General features: G+C 39.2%; 2 protein-coding genes across 2 annotated transcripts in view; one reads left to right on the forward strand and one right to left on the reverse strand.

Annotated features, from left to right (window-relative positions):
- Positions 1-799, reverse strand: part of LOC131432016 (galactokinase-like) — a 139,025-nt gene extending 138,226 nt beyond the window's left edge. Inside the window, exon 1 of the mRNA XM_058598040.1 lies at positions 663-799. The gene's annotated coding sequence lies outside the window, so the exon portion shown is untranslated. The remainder of the gene's footprint in view (positions 1-662) is intronic.
- The window catches only part of LOC131432014 (extracellular serine/threonine protein CG31145), a 224,093-nt gene that overhangs the window by 18,605 nt on the left and 178,096 nt on the right, over positions 1-27,392 (forward strand). The gene's annotated exons all lie outside the window — the stretch shown is intronic.

The following is a 27,392-nucleotide window of genomic DNA, read 5'->3' on the forward strand; positions in this document are numbered from 1 at the left end:
TTAAGTTCGCGTAAATTGAGGTTTTAGTGTATAAGGGTCAAGCCTTTCTGCAATCGAAATTATATAAGTTCGCTAGTATGAGTCCTAATTTATTTTCCTTCGCGTGAAGAGCTTTTCCTGCACATAATTCAACACAACCATCGATTACCTCAATCAGCACCAACACACGTTCAGCGCAATGTGAAACCTTAAATGTTACGTAGTGCTAAAGTACGATGATAATACACCAAGCGGACCAAATTCTTCATGTTGTTATTATTTGAGGCCTATGCCTTCAAACCATAACCGCGCGGAGGAGAGCAAAGTGAAAGAATTTTGAGATATCACAAAAAAATAAAAATAAAATAACGGTAATTATTCGGTTTCACTTGGTTACATACATTTTAAAATAAGATGACACCATGCATGAAGCCGAATCCGATCTTTTATTCGATTGTAGCTTCTAATTACTCTCCTTTCTCGGAGGTCATGCAATATCACCATTGCAGCAAGAGACAAACGGCGCTGTTCTGTACATCACACGGCTTAAATTAGATCATTTTCTTTAGAACTATACAAATAATCCTCACCGTTTCAGCGGTAGTCTTTTATAAACCAAGCGCAAATTTGACACTAATTGTGTAACGTTACTACAGTAAATTCGTTAATGTTCATGTACTTACCGGGCAATTAATTATCCGCAATGAAACCGTTGCACTGAAATGATTAACTAGCAAAATTAAACTGAGCTCCTGTTGGTCTTGGGAGAGTAATATCTCAGTCGGTTCTTATCAGTGGACTAGTGTTCCGTTGTGTTCACGTTTTAGTTCCAATCTAACGATAACCTCGAATGATGCCCTCGGACGCTACCCTCACGGAGGCTGCCGTGTACGCGTGGATGACGGGATGCCGACGTAAACAATACAAATTACGCTTTATGAAACTATATTTTTTTCAAATGAACTGAAATACGATTACTGTTATGACGTTTCTGGAAGCTACTGTTTCAATTAAAAATAAATGTACTCGACCGTCGCTTTTTTCATTTCTTCAAGGAGTTTTACAGCAGTTAAGGGGGTTATTCTGAAATAATCGCGATTTACATCTTGGAAGTTCTCTTCATAAAATAAGACTGGAGAATTTCTGTAAGAACGGCTTCTGAGGGAGCCCGGGAATGGCTTGCCAGTCATTGAACGAAACTTTGCACACGTTTTTAGTACAGCAAATCATTTTCATTGCTTGGATGCATGAACAATGGAACTCAAATTTGATTTTTTTTAAATCACAAAATAAGTTATAAAAAGAACATGCACTGCACTGAAATTAGTTCCTTAACCCAATTCCATAGCCCATGTTTCGAAATCAATTCAAGCATGCAGCTTCTGGTTTCTGAACCTGACTTCTGGAAACGAATTTGGGAATTAAACCTAGAGACTATGTAGGAATTAATTTATGAAACTGAATTCAAGAACTAAATTCTTATTCAAAAATCAGTTTCAAAATTCTGATTCTGAGTTCAAATATAAAACTTTGTTCCAGAATCCCGATCAAGAACTCATAACATGAATTTTGTTTCAGAATTCTGGAGTTGATTTCCTATATCAGAATACTGGATACGAATTTCGAACTTAAATTAAGGCACTGAGGCATTTCCAAAATCTAGTCAACAAATCAGTTCCCAAAAACTAGTACCAAAATCTTTTATCTTTTGAGCTTCTATTTATAAATCAATTCTGAAAATAAATTTCTATCCTTAAATTAAATTCAAAATTCAAGTCGACCATAATCTAGGTTATGAATTCAGTTCAACAATCCAGTCCAAATGAGGCTTTACACTTCGCAGAAGGTCTGGTTTGCTGCTGCTGGCTGAAAGGAACTATTCGCCACGACGTCCAAAAGGCGACTGAAAATGCGACCTGAGCATTTAATGCTTCATAACCCGAAGTAGATCTGTTATTGCTATTGTTTGTGGAAGGTCATCACCAAGGAATCCAGCCCCATCTGGTTTACTACCTCAAAACCGTCGTCAGTGAGAAACAAACATGCAAACGCGATTAGTTTTCCTCGTTGATTTCAAAAGTTAAAGAAAACTGAACTTTTGAGCATTTCATGGTTATCTCAAATTGTTTAAAGTATAATCATAAATTGCTGATCATATTTCTGAAGACATGGATGAAGAATTATGTTGTGGTGTGTAGTACAATTCAAAATATTCACAATTAAATTCTACCCGTCCTTCACAGGGCAAATTTTGAAATGGCACCCAATATCAAAGTATTCACGTCAAAAATAAGGTCCTTTGAAAATTACACTGAACATAAATTGACTGAAGCCGGAAACAGATAACCGGAATAGCCGAAGAGAGTATGCTTGATCATCTGATTATATGACTAACAAGATTTAATAGTTTTAGGATAAGTTTTTAAAATCTCGTACCTTTTTGCAACGCCAATTTTAAAACAGGATGAGCTGAGCTGAGCTGAAGTAGATCGCCCGTAGTTGCTCTTCGTGATTGACCGAATGAGTGAAAATGTACAATGAACCAAGAAAATGAAGCTTGGGAAAAGCAAATCGTTTTCACTCTACATACCCACTCACTCCTAACTTTTTATTAAATGATCAATAACGACGCTGGCTACGACCAAAGGCTGTGCTACTGAGGGAAAGGAAGGAATGTTAGTCCGATACTCGTTGTTTCTAGAAACCGCGGGTACCACTGTATCTTCACGAGCATCACGGGATAGGAGATTTGTTAGTAGGGAGGGAAAGAGATCCGGATATGTTTTGGTAAACAATATGATCTCAACAAAACCTGATCTTCGATAGTCAGGAGAAATATAATAAGTAAGAAAAATATAAAATATCTCCAAGAAATGATCTCACCAGTCCGCAACGCGAGATGAAACACGACCAATGAAAGAATAAAATAAAAAACACTCGCGAATGGGTCCGCTGCAGACCAACCCTAGACCTTCAGTCTGAATGACACGATCGACTTGTAAACTTTCACACATTCAATAGAAATCCGACAACACCGACAATGACATGTAGACGGCGCTTCGATCGGTTAACATCATTGAATTATGGGTCGGTAAATTCTCAGTTTCCGTTGCGTGACCATCTTTAGTTTCGCGGATCAATATTATTCAATAAATAGCACTCTCACTACCAAACACACACAGGCCACACCTGCACTATCACCTAAAATAACTATTTCAACCAAATTTTTAACTATACGTATCAAACATCACATTGAAATTATACTTTTTTGAGAGCAGCACCAGGACACCGCATCGCACTCCCTGTGATGCCAACTCAATCTTTATCATTGTTATGTCCACCGGATACCAAATTCTAAATGGACAGGATGGAAAAAACCCCTTTGAGAATAACAATAATTATAAAATGTAATTAGAAATAATCACTAATTAACATCCATATGATAAATACCATCAAAACAAACATCGAAAAAAATATATTGTCAAAGGACAACAGATCTTTTAATTTTCTTAACAAACAGAAGTAAAAATTCAAATACATTAAACTATCGCCCCATTATATCCAAATACAGTTCTGTGGAATCATTGCGTTCTGTTTGGAATCCAAAAATTGACTTCAAAACGTTGTTCAGAAGCATGAATCTCTCCTTTAATCGATTTTGCGGTGAATAATGCCTGTTGAATTTTTAGTCGGTGTTACAATGTATCGATTCCTAAGAGTTGACATCCTCCCGTATATAGTGGCAGGTTTGTGGGGTCACGAACAAAGTGGTTTTTGAACTCTATCAATTCGCAAACTCCACGAAATTTGATAAGGGAACCGAACCACTGATGCATTTTCAAGAATTTACCGGATAAGTGTGAACAGTACAACGCATTCAGACCATGAGGATCTTCGAAATCCTCGGCGGTTTTTTAAATGAATCCCAATTGACGTAATCATAAGTGATCGATGCAAATCAAACGATATTTTTTTATCCAGCTGAACTCCTATGTCGCTCACCTGATTAACTCTAGTCAGTGTTGGTGATTGCCGATAATTTGACAGAAGCTGCTCGATATTTATCTATATTGTATACAACATTTTCAATCCGGTAGAAGATGCTACAAGAACTCGTGTCTCTCAATGCATGAACCGTGAGAGAATTTTTCTACATTTCTTGATTCTCATACTGAGTTGCAATATTTAAAAACCCTTGTGTGGAGCATTGAACAAGATAATTTTTTCAAAAAGTTTACTGATAGAAGAAAATAAACCAATTGGTCGATAACTTGATGTTTCTACTGGGTTTTATCAGATTTGAGGATGGGAATTGTTTTAGCATTTTTTCAACTCTCAAAGAAGTAATCTAATGAAAAACATTTGTTGCAAATTTTAACCAAGAGTCTCAAGGCAACATCGAGAAGATTTATAACAAGAATATTAAAGATTTCATCATTACCAGGAACCTTCATGTTTTTAAGTTTCCTAATGGTTGATATAGTTTCATCAAAATTCGTCTAGTAATGTCATCTTGTAACAACACTTGATTTGAAATAGTGAGACTTCATTTTCAATAATACTCACAACGTTCAAATTAAAATTTTGGGCCCTATCAAACTGCTGAGCAAGTTTCTGAGCGTTTTCGCCATTTGTAAGAAGTATTTGATTTCCTTCCTTGAGAGCAGGAATTGGTTTCTGAGGTTTCTTAAGAACCTTAGAAAGTTTTCAGGAAGGTTTAGAATAAGGTTTAATTTGTTCAACTTCTTTAGCGAAATTTTCATTTCGCAAAAGAGTAAATCTATGTTTAATTTCTTTTTGTAAATCCTTAACGATGTTTTTCATAGTAGGATCACGAGAACGTTGATATTGTCGTCGACTAACTTTCTTCAACCGAATGAGCAGTTGAAGATTGTCATCGATGATAGGAGAAGTTAATTTAGTTTGAGCTTTGGGAACTGAGAGATTTCGATAATGTAATGATTCAAATTATCTGTGGCTGTGTCGATGTCCGCAGAATTTTCTAAAATAGTTTCATGATCCACATGATTTTCAATGTGAGATTTGTAATCCAACCAATTATCTCTATGATAGTTGAATATAGAACTAATTGGACTAATTATAGTTTCGTTGGAAAGTCTTAATGTTACAGGAAGATGATCTGAGTCAAAGTCAGCATGTGTAATCGGTTCACTACAAATGTGACTTTAATCTGTTAGAACCAGATCAATTGTTGGGGTTTTTCATGGAAGCGAATCAAGCCGGATTACTGGGATAAAGAACTGTATAGTAACCAGCAAAGAGTTAATTATGAAGTATTTTACCATTACTGTTATTTTGCCTAAGGCTTGCTTCATTTAGAATTGGAACAAACTGTTGCTCATATTGTGGCGCTCCTGGTGGACGGATTTGGAAGTTCTTGGCGCCCACGTGTCGGGAATTTTTTTTGACATTTCGCAAATCGACTGTACTTTGTAAACAATCAACATGAAAGCCGAAAGAAGGAAAAAAATGTGCACAGTTATTTGGAAAATCTATTGTGGTCTGCATCTAGGCTAGCTAAACAGCTGAAATTGCCCAGAAATACCGTATGGCGCGTTATCAAACGATATAAGGAAACATTGACGACGATTTGGAAGCCTCAAGCCAATCGTCGGAGTGGAACTATCGAAAACTGCGTGGTAAGATTTTATAGACGATTAAGAGGAATCCTAATCTATCGGACCATGACTTGGCCAGAAAATTCGGTGCTGCCCATAGTACCGTGAGGAGAACTCGACTCCGGAAAGGAATCAAGTCGTATCGAGCCAGCAAACAGCCAAATCGTACCATAAAACAGAAAAGTGGGTTAAAATTCGTGCTCGGAAACTATATGACCAGGTACTGACCAAGTTCGACGGGTGTCTTCTGATGGACGATGAAACCTGTGTCAAGGCTGACTTCGGGCAAATCCCAGGTCAAAAATTTTACTTGGCAACGGCTCAGGGGGTTGTCCCAGCCAAATTAAATTTTGTTTTTGCCCACAAATTTGCAAGAAATTTTATGATTTGGCAGGGTATTTGCAGCTGTGGCAAAAAAACGAAAGTTTTCGTTACAAATAAGACAATGATATCGGAACTACCAAAAAGAGTGTCTCCAAAAACGAATTTTGCCGTTCACTCGATCCCACGACCATCCCGTAATGTTTTGGCCAGATTTGGCAAGCTGTCATTACAGCAAAGTCGTTCAAGAATGGTATGCAGAGAAAGGGGTCCAGTTCGTTCCGAAAAACCTTAACTCACCCAACTGCCCCCAGCTCCGCAAGAGATCAATCAGATGACGACCTGGTGGAATAAGATAGCTAAAACGATGGACGAAGAAGATGTGCGCCGCCTAATGAACCGTGTTACAGGAAAAATTCGAGAATTCCTTCGAAACGTGACGAATAATTTTATCCGTATTTTTTCTCAAAAGTATGAAGAAAACGCTACATTTGTATAAACGTAGATCATGAATTCAATAATAACCATTCGTAACCGAATGTTCGAAGTGAGCACACGCGTTTTTTAACAATCGACATCGGTAAGACGAAGGTGCCTATCACAGCAGAGGCTGTAGTATAGGCATTAAATAAAAGTGATAAAAAGTAGCATCCCCGCAAGTGAGTTCTGTCTGTGCACCGGTTTTGTATCGGTATCGACAGTAGACGCTATTGTGCTATCCTCGGGCAGCAGTTATTTCTATTGTTTGCTACCCGCATCGCAGCAGCCAAATCCTGAGTCAAGGTCACGCTGAAGCACAACGAAGGAGTGAAGGAGCAACTCACCTAACAGCTTACCGTGACATACTGTTAAGTATTTTCTCAAACTTTTTCTTTCAACTTTTACTATTCATATATTTTCTTTTCATTTTATTTCTTTCTTTTTCATTTCAAGTGCGGGAGACTTCTTTACTCCCGCACTTTAAATATGAATATTGATGACAGTGGGGGTGTCTCGGAGGAGGGCGAAGCTGAACGAATGAACGAAGAACATTTAGAGGCTGAGTTTGCTTCCGAGATGCCATCTACTCCTCCTATACCATCTCCCCCTCCGATACCATCTCCCCCTCCGATACCATCTCCCTCTCCGATGCCATTTCCCTCTCCGATGCCTCCATCTCCCTTTAAGATATTGCCTGCTCGCCAAAAAGTTTACCAAGACGATGGCTCGGGGGGTCCGTGGGTGGTATACTTCCGGCCCAAATTAAAGTCTCTCAGAGTTTTAAATATTGCTCGGGACCTGGAAAAACATTACTCGGCAATAAAAACAATAGATAAGGTTTCGCCAAACAAGTTACGCGTTGTTGTGGCCGACCTGAAGCAAGCAAACGGGATTGCTACCAACGAGTTGTTCACGAAGGAGTACCGCGTGTACGTCCCGTCTCATGTGGTGGAGATCGACGGTGTGGTCCGTGACGAAAGTCTGACAATCGAAGATCTGATGAAGGACGGGGTAGGCCGTTTCAAAAACCCCGACCTTCAACCAGTGAAAATTTTGGAGTGCAAGCAATTGCACTCCAAATCGATAGATGGTAAATTTTACCAATCGGACTCATTTCGCGTGACTTTTGCCGGATCTGCACTTCCAAATTATTTGGTAGTGAGTGGAGTTCGTCTACCTGTTCGGCTGTATGTACCGCGGGTAATGCATTGTACAAGCTGCAAACAGCTAGGTCATACGGCAACCTATTGTTGCAACAAACTGCGATGCGGCAAATGCGGAGAGGCCCATGAGGACGATCTCTGCAGAAGAGCAGTGGAAAAGTGTTGCTACTGCGGGGAGAATCCTCATGATCTTTCGGTGTGCCCTACGTACATACAGCGTGCGGAGAAATTGAAGCGATCCGTGAAAGAACGTTCCAAACGTTCTTATGCGGAAATCTTAAAAAGAACCACTCCATCGACCCCTGAGAACCCGTTTGCAATCTTGCCAGTTGAAGAGGATACCTCTGACGACCCAGGCGAAGGACCTTCCTACACACAGGTTGAAGGAAGCAGGAAAAGACAAAATCTGGCTTCTCCCAAGCTTCCTCGTAAAGGCCTCAGACTGTCCTCTTCGTCACAAAAGAACCAAACGGAAACAAAAAGTGCTGACTCAAAACCGAAGCAAACACCTCCTGGGTTCAAAAAACTTAGGGATGATAAGGAGTACCCAGCACTTCCTGGGGCATCAAAAACCCCGAATGACCCCAAAGCACAACCAGAAAATCCAACAAACGCTGGATTATTGAAATTTTCTGATATCGTGGACTGGATATTAACAGCCTTCAATATTACTGATCCTCTGAAAAGCTTCCTAACTGCTCTACTGCCAACAGTAAGGACATTTTTAAAACAGTTGACTGAACAATGGCCCCTCCTTGCAGCGATCGTATCTTTTGATGGATAATTTACCACTGAGAATCGAAGATATGATCATTGTGCTTCAGTGGAATTGCAGAAGTATCATCCCAAAACTTGATTCTTTCAAACACTTAATACATACTCATAATTGCGATGTATTCTCCTTGAGTGAAACTTGGCTTACTTCTAACATCAACCTCGACTTCCATAATTTTAACATAATCCGCCTGGACCGAGAAGACTCTTATGGAGGGGTACTTTTAGGGATTAAAAAGTGCTATTCATTTTATCGTATTAACCTCCCCTCGACACCGGGAATTGAAGTTGTTGCTTGCCAAATTAATATTAAAGGCAAAGATCTATGTATAGCTTCTATCTACATTCCTCCCAGAGTCTCGATAGGGCATCGTCGGCTTGCAGACATCATAGAACTTCTTCCTTCACCGCGGCTGGTTTTAGGGGACTTTAACTCGCATGGTACAGGATGGGGCTGCTTATATGATGATAATCGTTCTTCGTTAATTCAAGATCTGTGTGACAACTTCAATTTGACAATTCTAAACACGGGAGAAATGACACGGAACCCTAGACCACCAGCACAACCAAGTGCGCTGGATTTATCCCTTTGCTCGACTTCGCTACAGTTAGATTGCAAGTGGAAGGTAATCTGTGATCCTCACGGTAGCGATCACTTGCCGATCATAGTTTCTATCACCAACCGTGGAAGACCATCGGAAACAATCAATGTTTCGTACGATTTCACACGAAACATTGATTGGAAACGTTACGCGAGCTCGATGTCTGAGAAACTGGAAACATCACAGGAGCTTCCTCCGGAGGAAGAGTATACATTTTTGGCTGGCTTGATTCTTGACACCGCAATTCAAGCTCAGACGAAACGAGTACCTAGCGCGCAAACTAGTATGCGTTCTCCCAACCCATGGTGGGACAAAGAGTGCTCAGAGCTGAAAACGAAAAAAGCTTCAGCCTTCATCTCGTTTAGAAGGAACGGAACTCCAGATAATTATCGGAAATACGCGGCGTTAGAATTTCAAATGAAAAGTCTGATTAAAGCTAAGAAACGCGGTTACTGGCGAAGGTTTGTTGACGGATTAACGAGAGAAACAGCAATGAGCACTCTTTGGAATACGGCCCGTCGCATGCGCAATCGAAATCACGCGAACGAAAGCGAGGAATATTCTAACCGCTGGATATTTGATTTCGCTAAGAAAGTATGTCCTGATTCTGTTCCAGAACAGAAGATATCCCGCGTCGCGACATTGAATACAAACGAAACACCGTTTTCGATGGTAGAGTTCTCACTTGCGCTCTTGTCGTGTAACAATAGAGCCCCGGGGTTAGACAGAATTAAATTCAACTTGTTGAAAAATCTGCCCGACTCTGCCAAAAGGCGCTTGTTGAATTTATTCAACAAGTTCCTCGAGGGTAATATTGTCCCACACGAATGGAGAGAAGTGAGAGTTATTACTATTCAAAAACCTGGAAAACCAGCCTCCGATCACAATTCGTATCGGCCGATTGCTATGCTTTCCTGTATTCGGAAATTGTTGGAGAAAATGATTCTCTTCCGTCTAGACAATTGGGTCGAAACAAATGGATTGCTTTCAGGTACACAATTTGGGTTCCGCAGGGGCAAAGGAACGAACGATTGTCTAGCGTTGCTCTCAACAGAAATTCAAATGGCATTTGCTCGTAAAGAACAAATGGCATCAGTTTTCCTCGACATCAAGGGGGCATTCGATTCAGTTTCCATTAACGTTCTATCTGAGAAGTTGCATCAGCATGGTCTTTCACCAGTTTTGAACAACTTTTTATATAATCTATTGTCCGAGAAACACATGCATTTTGAGCATGGTGATTTGACGACAAAGCGATTCAGTTACATGGGTCTTCCTCAGGGCTCATGCTTAAGCCCCCTTTTATACAACTTTTACGTAAATAACATTGATGAATGTATCAACACATCTTGCACGCTAAGACAACTTGCCGACGACAGTGTTGTGTCTATTATAGGACCCAAAGCTGCCGATCTCCAAGGACCATTGCAAGATACCCTCGACAACTTGTCGACATGGGCTTTTCAAATGGGTATCGAGTTCTCTACGGAGAAAACTGAGCTGGTTGTATTTTCAAGGAAGCGAGAACCTGCGCAATTACAGCTTCAACTAGGGGGTGAAACCATAGCTCAGGTTTTCACATTTAAATATCTCGGGGTCTGGTTCGATTCCAAAGGTACCTGGGGATGTCACATTAGGTATTTGAAACGAAAATGCCTACAGAGAATCAATTTCCTTCGTACAATAACCGGAACTTGGTGGGGCTCTCACCCAGGAGACCTGATCAGGTTGTACAAAACGACGATATTGTCAGTAATGGAATATGGATGTTTCTGTTTCCGCTCCGCTACGAATATTCATTTCATTAAACTGGAAAGAATTCAGTATCGTTGTTTACGTATTGCCTTGGGTTGCATGCAATCAACCCATACGATGAGTCTTGAAGTGCTGGCGGGCGTCTTACCGTTGAAAAACAGGTTCTGGGATCTCTCATATCGACTGCTAATCCGATGCGACATTTTGAATCCGATGGTGATAGAAAACTTTGAAAAGCTCGTCGAGCTTAATTCACAAACCCGTTTTATGTCCTTGTATTTTGACTACATGGCTCAGAATATAAATCCTTCTTCGTTTGTTCCCAATCGTGTTCATTTTGTGGATACTTCTAATTCTACTGTGTTCTTCGACACATCCATGAAAGAAGAAATTCGTGGAGTCCCGGATCCTGTACGCCCTCAAGAGATCCCAAAAATTTTTAATAATAAATTTAAAGAAGTCGACTGTAATAAAATGTTTTACACTGACGGATCATATCTAGACGGGTCCACTGGCTTCGGTATATTCAATGTAAATTTCACCGCTTCCTATAAACTCAGTGATCCAGCTTCAGTTTACGTCGCAGAACTAGCTGCAATTCAGTATACCCTTGAGATCATTGACACTCTGCCCACAGATCACTACTTCATTGTATCGGACAGTCTCAGTTCCATTGAGGCTCTCCGTTCAGTGAAGCCTGGAAAGCACTCACCGTATTTCCTGGGGAAAATACGGGAACAATTGAGTGCTTTATCTGCAAAATCATACCAGATTACCTTGGTTTGGGTCCCCTCACATTGTTCCATACGGGGCAATGAGAGGGCGGACTCGTTAGCCAAGGTGGGCGCACTAAAAGGTGATATCTATGAAAGACCAATCTGCTTCAATGAATTTTTCAGTTGCTGTCGTCAGAAAACTCTAGCTAGCTGGCAGAATACATGGAATAGTGGAACTCTGGGACGATGGTTACACTCAATAATCCCACAGGTATCGACGAAAGCTTGGTTCCGGGGGTTGGACGTGAGCCGAGACTTTATTCGTGTAATGTCAAGGCTCATGTCTAATCATTATATGTTCAGCGCGCATCTCCGTCGTGTGGGGCTCGCTGAGAGTGGTGTCTGCGTTTGCGGTGAGGGTTATCATGACATCGAACATGTTGTTTGGACATGTGTCGAGTATTGTGATGCCAGGTCCCAACTCATAGGTTCCCTTCGGGCCCGAGGTATACCACCCTTCGTACCAGTCCGCGACGTCTTGGCAACTCGAAATCTTCCTTATATGACTCTCATCTATAACTTCTTGAAAACTATCAATGCTCAAATTTAGTGCTCTCCCTATCTCTTTCTCGTCTACAGCTCTACCGCACTCTTCTTTACGTTGCTGGAAGTATGGCCTGTGTAAACGATGCTTCGGAGCATGCACCTGCCTTGAACTGACTGAGTTGCTGGAAGCTATCCAAAAACGTCACATCAACGTCAGAACACACCAACGAAGCATCCCAATCCAGAATAATCTCTTCATTGCTACAAGCTGAAAAACATGAAGATTCATCGAACGCAAAATGTGTCTAAAAGATGTATGCCACAAACCAATGATGTATTCAAATTTCAATTCAATACTGTGTAGGTCCCACCCTCCCTATGTCCCCTTACTAACTGGGGAGTATGCCGCCCCGTAATACGGCATCCCTTTCTCTCTCCCTAACAACAAGACAATCGGCCACGTTAAGCTAAAGCAAATGAGCCTAATAAAAATTTTATTTGAAAAAAAAAAATGAATTCAATAATAAATAACTGAAATACAGGCAATTGTCTTTATTCCAATTCTATCTGAAGCAAGCTTTACAATTCCACTGAACATGCTTTGCATTTAAGTTCTCTATTAAGGACTCATTGTTTGATGAAACGTAATTACCAGACATTTTGAAACATTAATGAGTAGTTTATTTTTGCAACACCAATCAACGAAACGCTAAAGTTGATGTTGTAGTCATTGATAATCCTCCACAGTTCAAACAACAAGGTACAATTTTAAGTCGTCCGCATAAATAAATTTCAAACTATCTCAAAAAGTAAATGATACATCGTTAAGAAATAATGTGCAAAGCAAGGCTCCCAAGTTACTGCTTTGTGGAACTCCTGAATTGTTCGTGAAATGCGATGATGTGTTACAATCCAATTTCACTCAAAAAACTATTCTAGAAAGGTATAAGCTTAATCAATACCGACGCCGCTCAGAAAGAAATGATGGAATTTACACGACATGTTGATCAATATTAACATGAAACAGACATGGGTTGAATTGAAAGTTTGGTTGAAAACCATCATCGATGCAAAACTAAATTGGATTACATTGAAAAGAACTGTATCTTTCAATGAATGCTTTGTTCTCCGATTAAATTATATTGGAACGGTCAAATGGGTAGAGTAACTTTATGTTTAATTAACTGCTCTAAATACGTGCATAAAAACAATGTAAATCCACAAAACATTTTTATCTGTGCGACCACGTCCGAATGCAGACCTACTTGGGAAGGAAAGATTGTTAGTTCAATGCATGTTGCTACTAGAAACCAAAAACTCCTCTGCATTTCCACATGCATCACTGGAAGGAGATGTTTGTTAGTAAATGTTTGAATAATAATATCATGTGTTTATTGCTCTAGGTAGCCGGCTACCGAGAATACGTTTTCATTCGGTCGCGTTTTGTATTGATATGTGCGCCCTACTTAAATACGAAATCTCTTCCGAAACCCGTAAAATTCTGGATAGCCGGCTGGTTTTTCAACTATTAGTACTTCTAGGCCCGGTATTAAAGAATAAGACAAGTTTTTTTTCCAAACTTCTATAAATAAAGCGAAACTTGCGTGTTCACCACATGACAACGTGAGCTTCGATAGTTGGGAAACAGGAAGTGCTACTATGATCAGGAAATCAGTCACTTGGGCGTCCGTCATATCAAATTTTAAAATGTTTAATTATAAGCTTAGGAAATCGTTTAGTCACGACCCCATAAACGCCAAGAGCTTGTAATAACTAACGCATGCGTTTCTCATGCTTCATAGAAGCAATCTTAACAGAAAGCAGACATTTTAAAATAATTATTTTCTACCTGCACCATCATAGCTCATCCGCAATAACGCTGACCTCCGTCAGATTCAACCGCGATTGACGCCTATATGCGTGGGAGGTAAATAATTAACTACGAAACTCTTCAATTCTCTTCACGCCAATACCAGATCTGCTTGCAATCGGTGAATTCCATCATCCACTTGCAAAACAATGCACACTCCGGCGTCGGCTCTTCGCGGAGTCGCCATTCTCAATCTTCTGCAGACTCACCCACCTACATGCCTCCCGTTCCGGGGGCCCATCGATCCGAGCAGGTCTACGCGACCGGTGCATACGGCTTCGGATAGGGTCTAGTTTCATCTGTTCAGCATGCAATACCCGCTCGTTGTAAACCGAACCCAGCAATTTACTGTGGGAACGTTATGTAATTTCGAAACAAGCACAGAGCGAAATTGTCCCTAACGTTTCTCGTGTTGTTTTTCTTTCCTTAAATCACACCGTTTTTCTCTTGTTTTTCTTCGCCTAGACAAAAGCTGGGCATGTTCCCTTCCCGGAGAATTCCTGTCTCGACCTGTCTCTCGGTTTGTACGTTACTCTAATGCCATCCGATGCTTTACTATGTGTGTAATTAAAGGGTAGACGACCTGACCGGACCGGAGTCGGGTCAGCAAGAGATCGTAAAATTTCATTAGCGACAGAAATTCTCCGCTCGCCTGAACTCGTTTTGAGTGGCGGTGCGCCCCACATATGAATGTGTTCCAGGTGAATCGTAAAGTTTTATGTAATACTATAACGAAGCCCAACGTTCGCCAGGGATGTGATAAATCACACGCGCTTCGGTGATTAAAAAGTTCCCGGCTGCCGAATAACGAGAGCAGACAGTTTCGATGACCCTTCCGATTATTGCCACATATATGGATGTCCGTCAAGGGAATATTCAACAGGTCGGTGACAATTTACTTTTCAGAGCAGTAAATTATGTTGTTTGGTCCTCCGGTTACAAATATTGTTATATTTTTATTTTTCGACCTATGATTATAGGTCGAACAAAGAAACTGTAAATGAACTGTTTGCGATACACTGATTACTGGTAATTAAACACCCACAGATTCGAAGCAACACATGTTTAATTGTTTTGATTCGCCTAATTAGCTTCAGGTAAAATTGTACATCTCGCAGTCAAAAGAAAAGGAAGCCGTAAACTAAAGAGAAACAGCCATGTTAAATTAATTTGAATAGAAAACAGGTGTTCAGCAACTACTATATGGATGAGAGTAGAATGCCGTTTGAAAACTAACCGTTTCTAGATTCAACTTCTTGATTACACTGTCGTTTTTACGCATCAGCAAAATTTTAAAATTACATTTCTATCAGTGCAAGTTTCGGTTTTCAGTGAAAATCGCGCCCAGTGCAGTATCGATATTCAACCGAAGCTTCGGGAATCTCGAATGGCAGAAAACGATACAATATGACTTTTACCTGTTTGTGCTCGTATCTATCGTAGTATCGATTTCCAAAGAGGTTCTAGAGTGTACTAACTTCGATTTATCATATTTTAGATTTTCTTTATAGCCAAACTTGAAAGATTTGCAATATAAAAAAAACAATGAGAATTGAAAACAACGAGTGACGTTCGTATTGATACTCTCTTTTGTTTAATTGAGAGAAGAAAATTCTTCCTCTCTGCTTATTTTTTTTTTAATACAATGAGGCAGTAAAAACGAAGATGAAGCTGTATTGTATTGTATTCTTTCAATGAAAATACGAGGCAATTTTAAGTTCTGCGCACAACACTACTGATATTTTTGATATTTCATATTTTCTAGAGAAACAGTATTCAGAGCTTAAACTATCCTTTCATACCCATTATAAAAAAAGCTCTTTTTAACACACCTAGTGATGCGCTGATATCTTGATCTTGTCGTCTCAGTAGACCATGTTTTTCATAACAATAACTTCTAACACGAATTTAGGCAGCTTTTCAACACAAATTTATTCAGATTAACTCGGTCAGTGGGCAACAACACTTACGTTGTATATCCGACATCATTGATTAATTGATCACTTTCTGAAAAAGTGTGCGAACAGAAGAAAACCCTTCTAAACCCACCTACTGATGTGATAATTCCTATCCTCGGCCATTAGTGTTGTGAGCTTATCAACAAAGCTGTAGTGAGCGCTTCTGACGCTCGAGACGAGCTCAAGAATATTCACCCCCGCTAACTTTGTAACAAACACCATGGAGACGAACTCATATTATTTCATTTTTCTGTAAAATAACATTTTTAATTTCAATAAATACTTGTAGCATTATTAGGTTTACAGTACACCCAAACCTCAGTTTACGACAACTTTTTTTACGTTACCTTTTTTTTACGTAACTCTTTTTACGAACAAAATCCCAAATAACGTAATCTTTTTGTCGTGAGTACGACTTACTTTACTATGGGGTGCCTTTTCAAAATTTACCCTCTGAGAGAGTGATAAGTTTTTGATCGTGAATATCTCTTGTTGTATTTAACGATTTATTAATTTTTAGTTTGACGTAAAGCCGCCATGACTAAGTTCAGTTTTTGCAATGACTGAGCGGAAATATATATTGGAGAAGCCAAGTGAAAGAAAAACTAACAGAAAAGATGAATTTTTGGAAAAAGATACGCTCAGAGACAGGACTCGAACCTGCGTTCTTATGCATTCCGTGCATACGCGCTACCATTTCGCCACTCTGATCTTGCTTTATCCACACTAAAACTCACAGACATAGTAGCAACGTACATCGAACATGGTCTACATCCTGGTCGTCACCCGACCGACACCTTATATCCAAACATCTTCTCTGTCCATCAGACACTAGTCCTCTCGCTTTATACCTATTTCTCCGATCAAGCATTGAGTAGGAGAGTGTATTTATAATCGCTTGTCACCTTCTTTAATGGTGCCAGTCGCTGGCTGGACATCCCGTTCAGCATCCGGACAGTTTCATTGAATGAAATGCAAATCAAAAATGAAATATCGAAATTAAAATTCTGTATGCTGCTATTTTTATAGTCTTTAGGACCGCCCATTAGTGAAAAGGCTACAAACGAAATCAGGTAAAAACAAGCCTCTCAACCAAAAATTGGATCAGTTTGGATTCTATCGCCACTGCGAGCAGATGTATTTTGTGTCGTTTGCAAAGCTAGTTTCGCTTCCGACAAGAGCGATTACGTCACAGCTGCCAGTCATTTGCATTGGCGAAAAAGCAACGGTGGAGAGCATTACACAAAATCAGCCGTTCCAATGGCTCTAAAAGTTTTTTAAAGAACTATTAGGATTTGTTGTTCGCAAATCGAAAGAAAATATCCTCAGTTTAGTGCAAATCTAGAACTGTTTGATTTGATTTTTGCACTTTTCGCTGTGTGAAATTCACAGTAATCTAGATCAAGTGAAGCTGTTTCAAGTTCTTTGTTTTTGCGAAAAATGTGGAAAAGGGGAATGCTTGCAAAATTCATACAATTGATCAACTAATTGATATTCGGACGTGTTAAGGAACATGTCAGTTATTTTCGTATTCACGACATCCAGTTATGTCTCTGACATTACCCACCCGCCTTTTTATTGTTGGATCTCGTTGTCACCCTTCTTCTAGGGGGAGAGGAGCTTTCATTTCCTTCTAGCAAATATTGTAGGCCACTTTGTCCGTGGCTCATATCATCCATTGCTATATCGTTGTAGTTGTAAGTGGTTTTCGTTTCCTTGTTTTCATTATTGATCGCAGTATTGGGTTCATTGCTAGTTGCTGTAGATGCGCTTTGTACATTGATTGCAGTTGATAGTTGGTTTGATGGTGAAGGTGTTTTTGAAACAGGAGCACTGCATTCACTAGTTTCCGTTGTTGAGCGGTTGTTCTTGTGTTTGTTTGAAGATGTCCTTTTTTACGAACAAAATGCCAAATAACGAAAAAAATTTTTACGAACCTACTTCGTAAAAAGAGGTTTTTGCATACAAGGAAAATCATTTCCGGCTCATTTAAATTCCAAGGAAATTACTTCAATATAGGTATTTTCGGAACGGCTTTGATAAGTACATTCTGGAAAACGATGTTTGAGGTAGTTCTGAATTCCAAGATGGCGACTTCCGGTTTATTGATATTTCTTGAAAACCTTTACAATATAGGTATTTTCGGAACGAGTTTGATGTGTGGATGTCGGAAAACCATCTTGGAATTCAGAACCACCTCAAAAATAGTTTTTCAACATGTACTCATTAAACCAGTTCTGAAAATACCCATATTCTGAAGGTTTGTAACGAATATCGATGAACCCGAAGTCGCCAACTTGGAAACTTATGCGACTTAGAACATCCTTTACCTGCAAATACTAATAATTTTTGCTCCATAGTTATCCAGTATGTTATACATATCCAACAATATACATACGTAGGAAACATTTTTTTACGTTGAAAGTTCCAAATAACGTAAACTTTTTTTACGTCATAACTCGATTTACGAAATCCCGATTATTACGTAAATGAAGGTTTGGATGTACTATGTATTGTGGATGCCACAGTTAAGAAAAACTATGAAATAAACGTATTTATGAAAAAAACTACAAGGATCAGCCCCATGGGGTTGTTCGAACCATTGATGTGGAACAAGGCAACCACAATTTCTAATGATCGATATTTTCAATTAATCGTCACACTTTTGAATCCGCAAATGCACGAGAGTCTGCTTAGATTGATCTTTATTAGGAACCAACACCGAACACGCGAACCCAGAATATAAACTCTAAGGCTATTCGCAACGCGGTGATGGATATCTGTTCTAAAATGATATACTGTTGTATAATTTAAAACTGTCAAAAATAAAACTCGAGCTTGACGATCTTAACGGAAAGATTTAAAATCTGTTCTATATATTTCTGTAAATGTATTGGTGTTGTGTCTATTCACTTCACTGTTTCAAATCAGAAACAAACAAACTAAATTAATGATTTCGAAAACGATATGAATATTTTTACAGATCATAGTGAGCTGGAGTGCTTCTAAATGAAACTGTATTATTCAGTGCAAAACATTTAACGCTTATATTGATAATTTCTGAAATGTCATTCGACGCTTTGACATCTCGTCTCTCAGATTTCGTAACAGACGCTCACGCAAAAAAAAATAAAACAGTGATCTATTCGTATTTCAAAAATTCATTAATTTGAAATAATTTCGTCGAGCAGTTTTAAATCTGTTTTAAATTTGTACTCGAAAAATAGAACTAAATCTCAGCGTCGTGATTGACATGTTTCAGTTGTAGATCTAAAGTAGATCAGTCCATATGAAATAAAACAGCGTTGCGCAGTAGATAAGTCCATATGAAATAAATTAATCTTATGCACTCAAAATTTACCCTGGGGTTTGTTGTTGTTGTCATTTTCTCAGGCGAAACGACATAACATGGAATTTCATCCGAGCTTGCATGACACAAGATCAGAGCATACCAGTTAAAGCTTCAAATCGTTTTATGGCAATTTTTGTCTTGCTGTCTAGCAACAACCTACCTCTAGCATACTACGCTTAGGACTGAAACGTTAACTATAATTTTGCTTCTATTTATAGATTCGCGTGCTTCCAACAGCTTCGCTTTTGATTCGATTGACCAATCAGAGCTATGCTTTCCCTTTGATATATCGCTTACTCCTTCAAAACCGTCGACTGTGGCAAGGAAATCCGGTATGCCGGCGATTTTTTTGCAGACAAAATAGGTCACTGCCAGCTATTAATCAACATTTCAATGATATACAATTAAAAATACATGGCTATGTACATTCAAATCAATACGTAGAAATATTTCCAATCAAATGGTGATATAATATTAATAATTGTTACAAAATTGACTGAGCTGTAATTGTTCAAAACCTGACCACATTTCTACGTATATTTTTCTTGAGTTTCTAGTTTGCACCCGTATATAGAAAACAAAAATGTGTTCCACATTAAAAAATTACATCTTATGTCGTTTTCGTTTTTAAATTGCACTACACTGGTGTAGCGAAAGCTGCACTGAAACCGTTCGTTTTTACCAATTGCACTACACCAGTGCTACACTTTTTCTGCACCGATACCACTGGTGTAGCACTCATCAAAAGTTTGGTGTAGCTCTGTGCAATGGAATCGTGTATTGTAGTCAATGGTTACTGTTTATGTTTTCGTCATTTTTGTTCGTTTATTCATGCCTCAGTGTAGCACTGCACCGGTGTAGTGCAAATTAAAAACGAAAACGCCATTAATAGATGCATACAAAAGGGGTGTCGCGATTCACTTACATTCACAATTCAAAACATGTAAGGATAAATCATATATTTAACTTCACAATTATTTTGGCGAAAAATTTATTTTTACATGTTAGAAGATGTTATATTGTGTCATCACCGAAGAAATTACGGCATACTTGAATTAACATCATGCGTAAATTTCACTTTTTCTAAGAGTGTATTATAAGGTCATGTTCCAGCCAAGTGGACAATTTTTCATAAGGTTCATGAAGCAAAATGAAGCATTAACAACCTGTGTTAAAACTATTCCAACAGGATTGAAAATTTGAAAAAAATTAAAACCTGATTTACGATTAGCATTAAATTTATTAACTATTTCTCTGAATTCAAAAAAGCGCTTTCCTTATTATCGTGAATGTACAGACAAAAATAACAATGATAACTAACCGACTGAAATTAAATGCGCTTCTGGCAAAATTCTGCATGGTTTATAAAAATATTTTTTGTGATTTTGGTATAATTTTGGTATAATCAGCTTCGTTAAAATTTGTAAGGTAATATAAAATATCAATTACATGAAACACTAGCGTTGTTTCGAGAAGAAAAGGCCGAACAAAATTTCCCGAAGTTGTCCTATTTAGTGTAATACTCTAAGCAGTTTTATGTTGCTATTCAATCAATTTTACCTTACACTTCCCATATTTGGGGCACTTGCTGAACTCCCTCTCCCTTAAAATAACCTTTCAATCTGCATTGACATAAAAGTAGTATCTGTATTTGTCAAGATGCATCGTTTCTCGTAGAATAATTTTATATTGAACTCCCCTTTTTTAGTGTACTTACAACAGCTCTTTTCCATAATAACCCTTAAGGCCACCTCAATAAGGGCAGCAGTGCTACTTAATTCAAATTAACGATAGCAATACTATCTAGCACCATCTTGACATTCTTGCCCCTCTCTTATTTTATAAAAAATTCAAGATGAAAATTGATTTTCAAGACCCCCTTCTCCTAGTCTGAATCCTTCCCCCTATCTTGTTTGACGACGAGTAAGAAAATGTTACAATACACCTTTGTAATGAATATCTAAGCTTGTCGTGACCACCTCTGAATAGTAAAAAGTACCTGTGCCAAGTTTAGTGATAATTTATTGAGTTGTTATGGAACTTTGCACCCCCCCCCCCCCTCATTCTTCACCTTAAAATATCCAACCTAGTTAGGTGTGATGAGTTTGAGTTGTTTTGGAGTTACGTTCGATTATATTAACAAGTTGAACATTGCTCCCCCCTTGGATGAGACCCTTACTTTATCCACCCCCTCCAACTCCCTTTTTTAAAAATGCTCTTAGGATCATCTGATGCGCTTATAATATCTCTACTCAGCTAGAAGTATTGTTTTATTGCAAATTCTATAAACTTCACATTAAACTTCCTTTTTTAGAGGCACTCATTATATCCACCCCCACAAATATGTATGGTTTCAAAAAGTATCAGTTCTCTTTAAATTAGATCAATTTCGACATGACCTCCTTAAGTTAAGAACGCTTGCTACACACTCTCTCCCCTGAAAATGTCCTAATGATCATCTCTGAAGAGCAAGAAGTACCTGTGCCATGTTTGATAGCAATACGTTCAGTAGTTTTGGAGTTATGCCGTTAAAAACATTACACCCCCCTTTTTAAAAGTACATCCAACCCCCATATAATCATGCAAAATGTTTCTATGGTTTTCAAAAAGTATCGATTCTGGTCAAATTAGATAAGTTTGGTCATAGACCCCCCCCCCCTCTGTTAAAGACCCTTGCTACACTCCCGCGGTAAATGACCGATAGGTTAAAACCGGGCTAAAATAAACAACTAACTAACTAACCCTTGCTAAGCTCTCTCTCTCATAAAAATACACATATGACCTTTTCTACAGAGCAACAAGTACCCAGTTTGGCGGCAATCCGTTCAATATTTTAGGAGTTATGCCGTTATAAACATTCCACCCCCCCCCCTTCAAAGGTACTTGCTACATCCACCACCCATATAATCATATCTACACAGAAAGAAATAATGAAATTTACACGAGATGTAAATCAATAGTAACATGGAACAGACATGAGTTGAATCGAAATTTTGATTGAAAACCTTCATCGATGCAAAACTAAATTGAATTGCATTGAGTTTTCAATGAATATAACTGTATCTTTCAATTAACGCTTATTTTGCGATTAAATTATATTGAAACGTACAGAATTGTAAAGTATTTTTATGTTTAATTACCTGCTCCAAATATGTGCATGAAAATAGATGTAAATTCACAAAATATATTTATCTGTGTAATATATGCAAACTGTTTCTATGGTCTTAAAAAAATATCGATTCTCGTCAAATTAGCCAATTTTTTTCAAGATACCCCCCCCCCCCCTGATCAGGACACTTACTACGCTCCCTCCCTTATTTAAATACCCTTATGACCATCTCAGAAGAGCAAGAAGTAACTGTGCCAAGTTTGGTGGCAACCCGTTCAGTAGTTTCGAAATTATGCGGTTTCAAACATTACACCTCCCCTTTTTATAGGCACTTGCTACATCCACCCACCGTAAAGTCTTATCTAAGGTATGCAAAATGTTTCTATGGTCTTGAAAACGTATCAATTCTCTACAAGTTATATGAATTTTTTCCTAATCCCCTCCTGTTAATGACCCTTGCTACGCTCCCTCCCCTATAAAAATACTTCTTAAACCATCTCAGAAGAGCCAAGTTTGGTTGCAATCAGTTTAGTAGTTCCGAAGTTATAGCGTTACAAACATACAAACTTACATCCATTTTTATATATAGGTAAATATCGATCATATTTCCTACTTTATGTATTTTGAAATTTACAGTACAACAATAATTGCTACGGTACAACATCAAAATGGCGGACATGAAATTTTTTTGTTATTCAATAATATAATATACTTTTAGGCACACTGCTTAAGCATTTTTTTTTTGCATAAATATCTGTTTATTAATCTTATTTTTGTGTATTACATCAACATTTTACAGTACAAGTGTTTTGACCCTTTGGCCTTTCATCTTTGTTGTTCATACGATTCGTTAGTAATATTAGGTGTTTTAGTTACTCTTGTTTTACATACTAATGTTTAATCATAATATTTATTTTAATTATTTATAAAATGTCTACCTACTTATAACTATCCCTAACCTAATACGTACAAATTTTGAATTATTTGTATTTCAGAGATTGAGCACCTCTCTTCAAATTTCGTGCAGTATTGTTCAAATTTTTGTTCTAGTATATCCAGTGAGGCAATCTCATGTACTTCACTAGTCCTTGTCCAAGGGGGTAGATTTAGAATCATCTTTAAGATCTTACTTTGAATGCGTTGAAGCCTAAGTTTGTGTGTTCGTGCACAACCCCACCAAACAGGGACTGCGTATTCAATTGTGGGGTAGATGATTTGTTTATAGACAGCCATCTGATTCTTCAGGCATAGTTTAGATGTTCTACAAATCAGCGGATACAGAGACCTAATGAGTATGCTGCATTTTTGAACGATTTTGTCAACATGTGACCTGAATATCAGATGTCTGTCAAAGGTGAGTCCTAGATAGATAACTTCATCGGACCATTGAATGACCTCATCACCGAATCGTATTCTGCATTCGTCTGATGGAACAAGTTTTGGAGATCTTGAATGTGGAAACAAGATGACCTGAGTTTTTGCTGCATTGATCACAATTTTCCAGCTTGTAAAATATTCCGTTAAAGCGTCCAGACCTGTCTGTAGTTTATTTTTCAGAGCATTAATGACACGACCTTTGTAAAGAATGGCAGTATCATCAGCAAATTGTGACAGAACACCACCATCTGGAAGAGGTGGGATGTCTGATGTGAAAATGTTGTATAGAATGGGACCTAGGATACTTCCCTGGGGTACACCAACAGGAATAGTAAATCTTTCTGAAAGTGCATTATTCAGAGAAACCTGGAATGCTCTATCTGCAAGATAATTTTTGATAATTTTAATAAGATACATGGGAAAATTATACCGATGCAGTTTGAACACCAGTCCATCGTGTCACACATTATCGAATGCCTTTTCAATATCCAATATTGCCATGGCAGTCGTTTTGGACACTGATTTGTTTTGCTGGATGACGTTGTTAACCCTTGTGAGCTGGTGGATGGTGGATCTTCCTTTCCGGAACCCAAACTGTTCTTCCAGAAATATATCCTGTTCATCTGCAAAAGCAAGAATTCGCCTTTGTATTGACTTTTCAAACAGCTTGGATAGGGCAGAGAGTAAGCTGATGGGCCGATAGCTCTTGGAAAAGGAAGGATCTTTCCCCGGTTTCAAAACTGGGATAACTTTAGCTAACTTCCACATTGAAGGGAAGTAACCAAGCTCCCAGCACCTGTTAAAAAGTTTAGCTAAGAAGACAAATGAGCGAATACTCAAATGTTTCAGCTCAATGTTGAATGTGTTGTCGAAACCGGGGGCCTTCATATTTTTGGATTTTTTCACAAAAGCCATCAGCTCATTCGCAGTGACTCTACTTTCCTCAGGAACCAAGCTGTCTGATTGGTCAACCTCAGCTACGCTATCAGCAACGGCTCTTTCATATGGACTAACAATGTTGAGTCCTAAATTGTGAGAACACACAAACTGCTGGCCTAGCGCATTTGCCTTCTCTACTGGGGTGATTAAAGCTATTCCTTCAGCTGCGTCCTGGGGTGACATCAGAGGAGGAATAGGCTTCGGTTTTTTCTTAAGCACCTTCGTTAAGGACCAGAAGGGCTTTGAATGTGGGAGAATTTCTCGAAGCTTTTGCTGGAAGTTCCTGTTGCGAAGCTCAGATATCCTTTCCTGGATTATCCTAGTTAAGTTGTTATAAGAAGTCTTCCTATCTAGGATGCCAGTTCGTTGATACTGCCTCCGGTAAATATTTCGAAGTCGGATGAGTTTCTTGGTGACACTGTCGATTTGAAAAGAGGAACTCGGCATATGTTGTACTGGAACCGTCCTATCACGAGCGACTGTGATTGAATGCTGGAAGGAAGATAGGGCCGCATCGATTTCCATCGGGGAATCAAGTGGCAGATCGATATTAATATGTTGGTCGACGATTAGTTGAAATTGGACCCAATCGGTGCGATAATAGTTCCTCCGTGGTTGAATAGGCACTGTTTCTGGTGAAGATCCCAACGTCAATATTACTGGAAAGTGGTCAGAAGAGAGCTCGTAGAAGACAACCGGAGAGCTGTCTATGGCGATGTTGCTGATGAATATATCCAAAATGGAATGAACTCCCGATCTGGAAAGTCGCGTTGGTTGATCCGGAGCGAAGATGTTGTATTGTCCAGCTTCGTAATCTTCGGCAAGTACGAATCCGTTTCGATTCTGTCTTCTGTTTCCCCACAGCTCATGCCGTGCGTTCAGGTCCCCAGCAATGATGAATTTGTTCTGTCGTCGAGTGAACATAGCCAGATCTCGCTTCAATGATGCACACGTACCATCTCGAAGATTGGTTTGTTTGGGGCAGTACGCTGCAATGATGATGATGGGTCCCATCGTCGTTGTAATCTCAATTCCGATGGCTTCTATGAGTTGCAATTTAAAGGCTGACAGAAGCCTGTGCTGAATGGATCGTTTAACGGCAATGGCAACTCCCCCTCCTCTGGTAGTTGTTCTGTCGAGCCTGTGAATCCTGTAATTGGAAATAAAAATAGAAATTTCAGGTTTAAGATGAGTTTCAGTTAAAATAGCAATATCGGCATTCTTCTCTTGAAGAAAGTCGGACAATTCAGCAGTTTTGCTCCTGAGTGAGCAAGCATTCCAATTTACTATAACCAACTCATTATATTGCATATTCGATGATGAATTTGCCTAAGGCGTTGATTTGATCTAACCGCGTTCTGCAGTTTCGTAGTTTTGTTGTCATTGTTTCAAAAATGACGATCAGTTGTTCAGCAGAGAATAAATCACCAGAGTCATCCTTTGCTTGTGGTTGATTATTGCCCCATCCAGGAGGGATTCTTGAGGAAGATTCTTTTTGAGATCCAGCGGCTGAAGTCTTTGGATTGCTGCGAGGAAGTGGCGGCAAATTCGGAATATCCCTCTTCGGTGGGAGCCGTGGGAAATTAACTTCATCCTTCTGTGGAACATTCTTGCGCGTTGATTGTTTGCGGGACGCCTGTTGTCGAATTTTTGTGAACTCAGCACGTTTGGGACATGATTTGCTAGTAGATGGATGGTCGCCATCACAGTTCACACATTTTACAGCGATGTCATCTAGTAAGCAATCGTTGGTATTGTGTGGTTCGGCACATTTCCCGCACCGACTTTTCATGTGGCAATTCCTCGCTCCATGGCCGTAGTTCAAACAGTTCGTGCACTGTGTGACATCCCGATGTACCGGTTTATACTTTTGCCATTCGATGATTATGTGAAATAACGATTTAATCGTTTTCAGTTGACTCATGGTGATGGAGCCCTTCTCCAGATGAATCAGGTACAGTTGATCTCTAAACTTTTTGTCCGTATTATGGCGCTTCATTTTAAATACCATCAAAGGCTTTAGTCCAGCCTCCGACAGTGCCTGCTTTAGTTCGGCTTCCATCATGTCGGGTAGTCCTCGAAGTACAACCTTCATAGGTTTGTTGGCGGCAATATCGTGTGTGAAGTATTCCGCTTTTGTCTGCTTCAGATAGCATTCCACTCCTTTGTAGTGGTTCAAAGCCGGAACAGTTATTTTGTAGCCTTCAGTACATAAACGGATTGTTGCCTGTAGTCCTTTGCTGATCAGTGTGTTGAAATCCGAGCGTAGAGTTGGTGGGAAACCCTTCAGGTAGAAAGGCGGCATTTTTTCCTTCTTCTGCAGTTCCTCTTCGACATCAACTGGCAGATCAGCATATTGGTTTTTACTCAGCAAACGGTCGTTTACCTGTACATCACTTGGCTTCAGACGCTTAGCATCCTTTGGATCCTTCTCGGATCTATGGCGGTTTTTACCCATAGCTTGGATAGGTAGACAACTGCGAATAAAAAATAAAACAAAATCGAAATTAGTCGTAGTAGGTTATTCGTCTATCCACATCGAGTGTTAGATGACGAATACACTGCTTAAGCTCTAAGATGCCAAGGGTATTTTCTAATCTTAATTAACGACTAACTTAAAACTAGAATAGTATCATTAGATTATGTCGTCTCGGATTTTCGAAAATCCAGATTTCAGCTGGCGATCTGCAGTTTTCGGTGAATTGAATACAGCATGAGTCTTCCAGATGGCGTTGTTAATATCTATGACCGGCGCTTCCTTTAGTTCGTGTGGGTCCGCGGGAAACACCCCCAGGCTACGAACGCCCGGCGA

This window comes from Malaya genurostris, chromosome 2, assembly GCF_030247185.1.
Source record: "Malaya genurostris strain Urasoe2022 chromosome 2, Malgen_1.1, whole genome shotgun sequence".
In the NCBI taxonomy this organism is placed as follows: domain Eukaryota; kingdom Metazoa; phylum Arthropoda; class Insecta; order Diptera; family Culicidae; genus Malaya; species Malaya genurostris.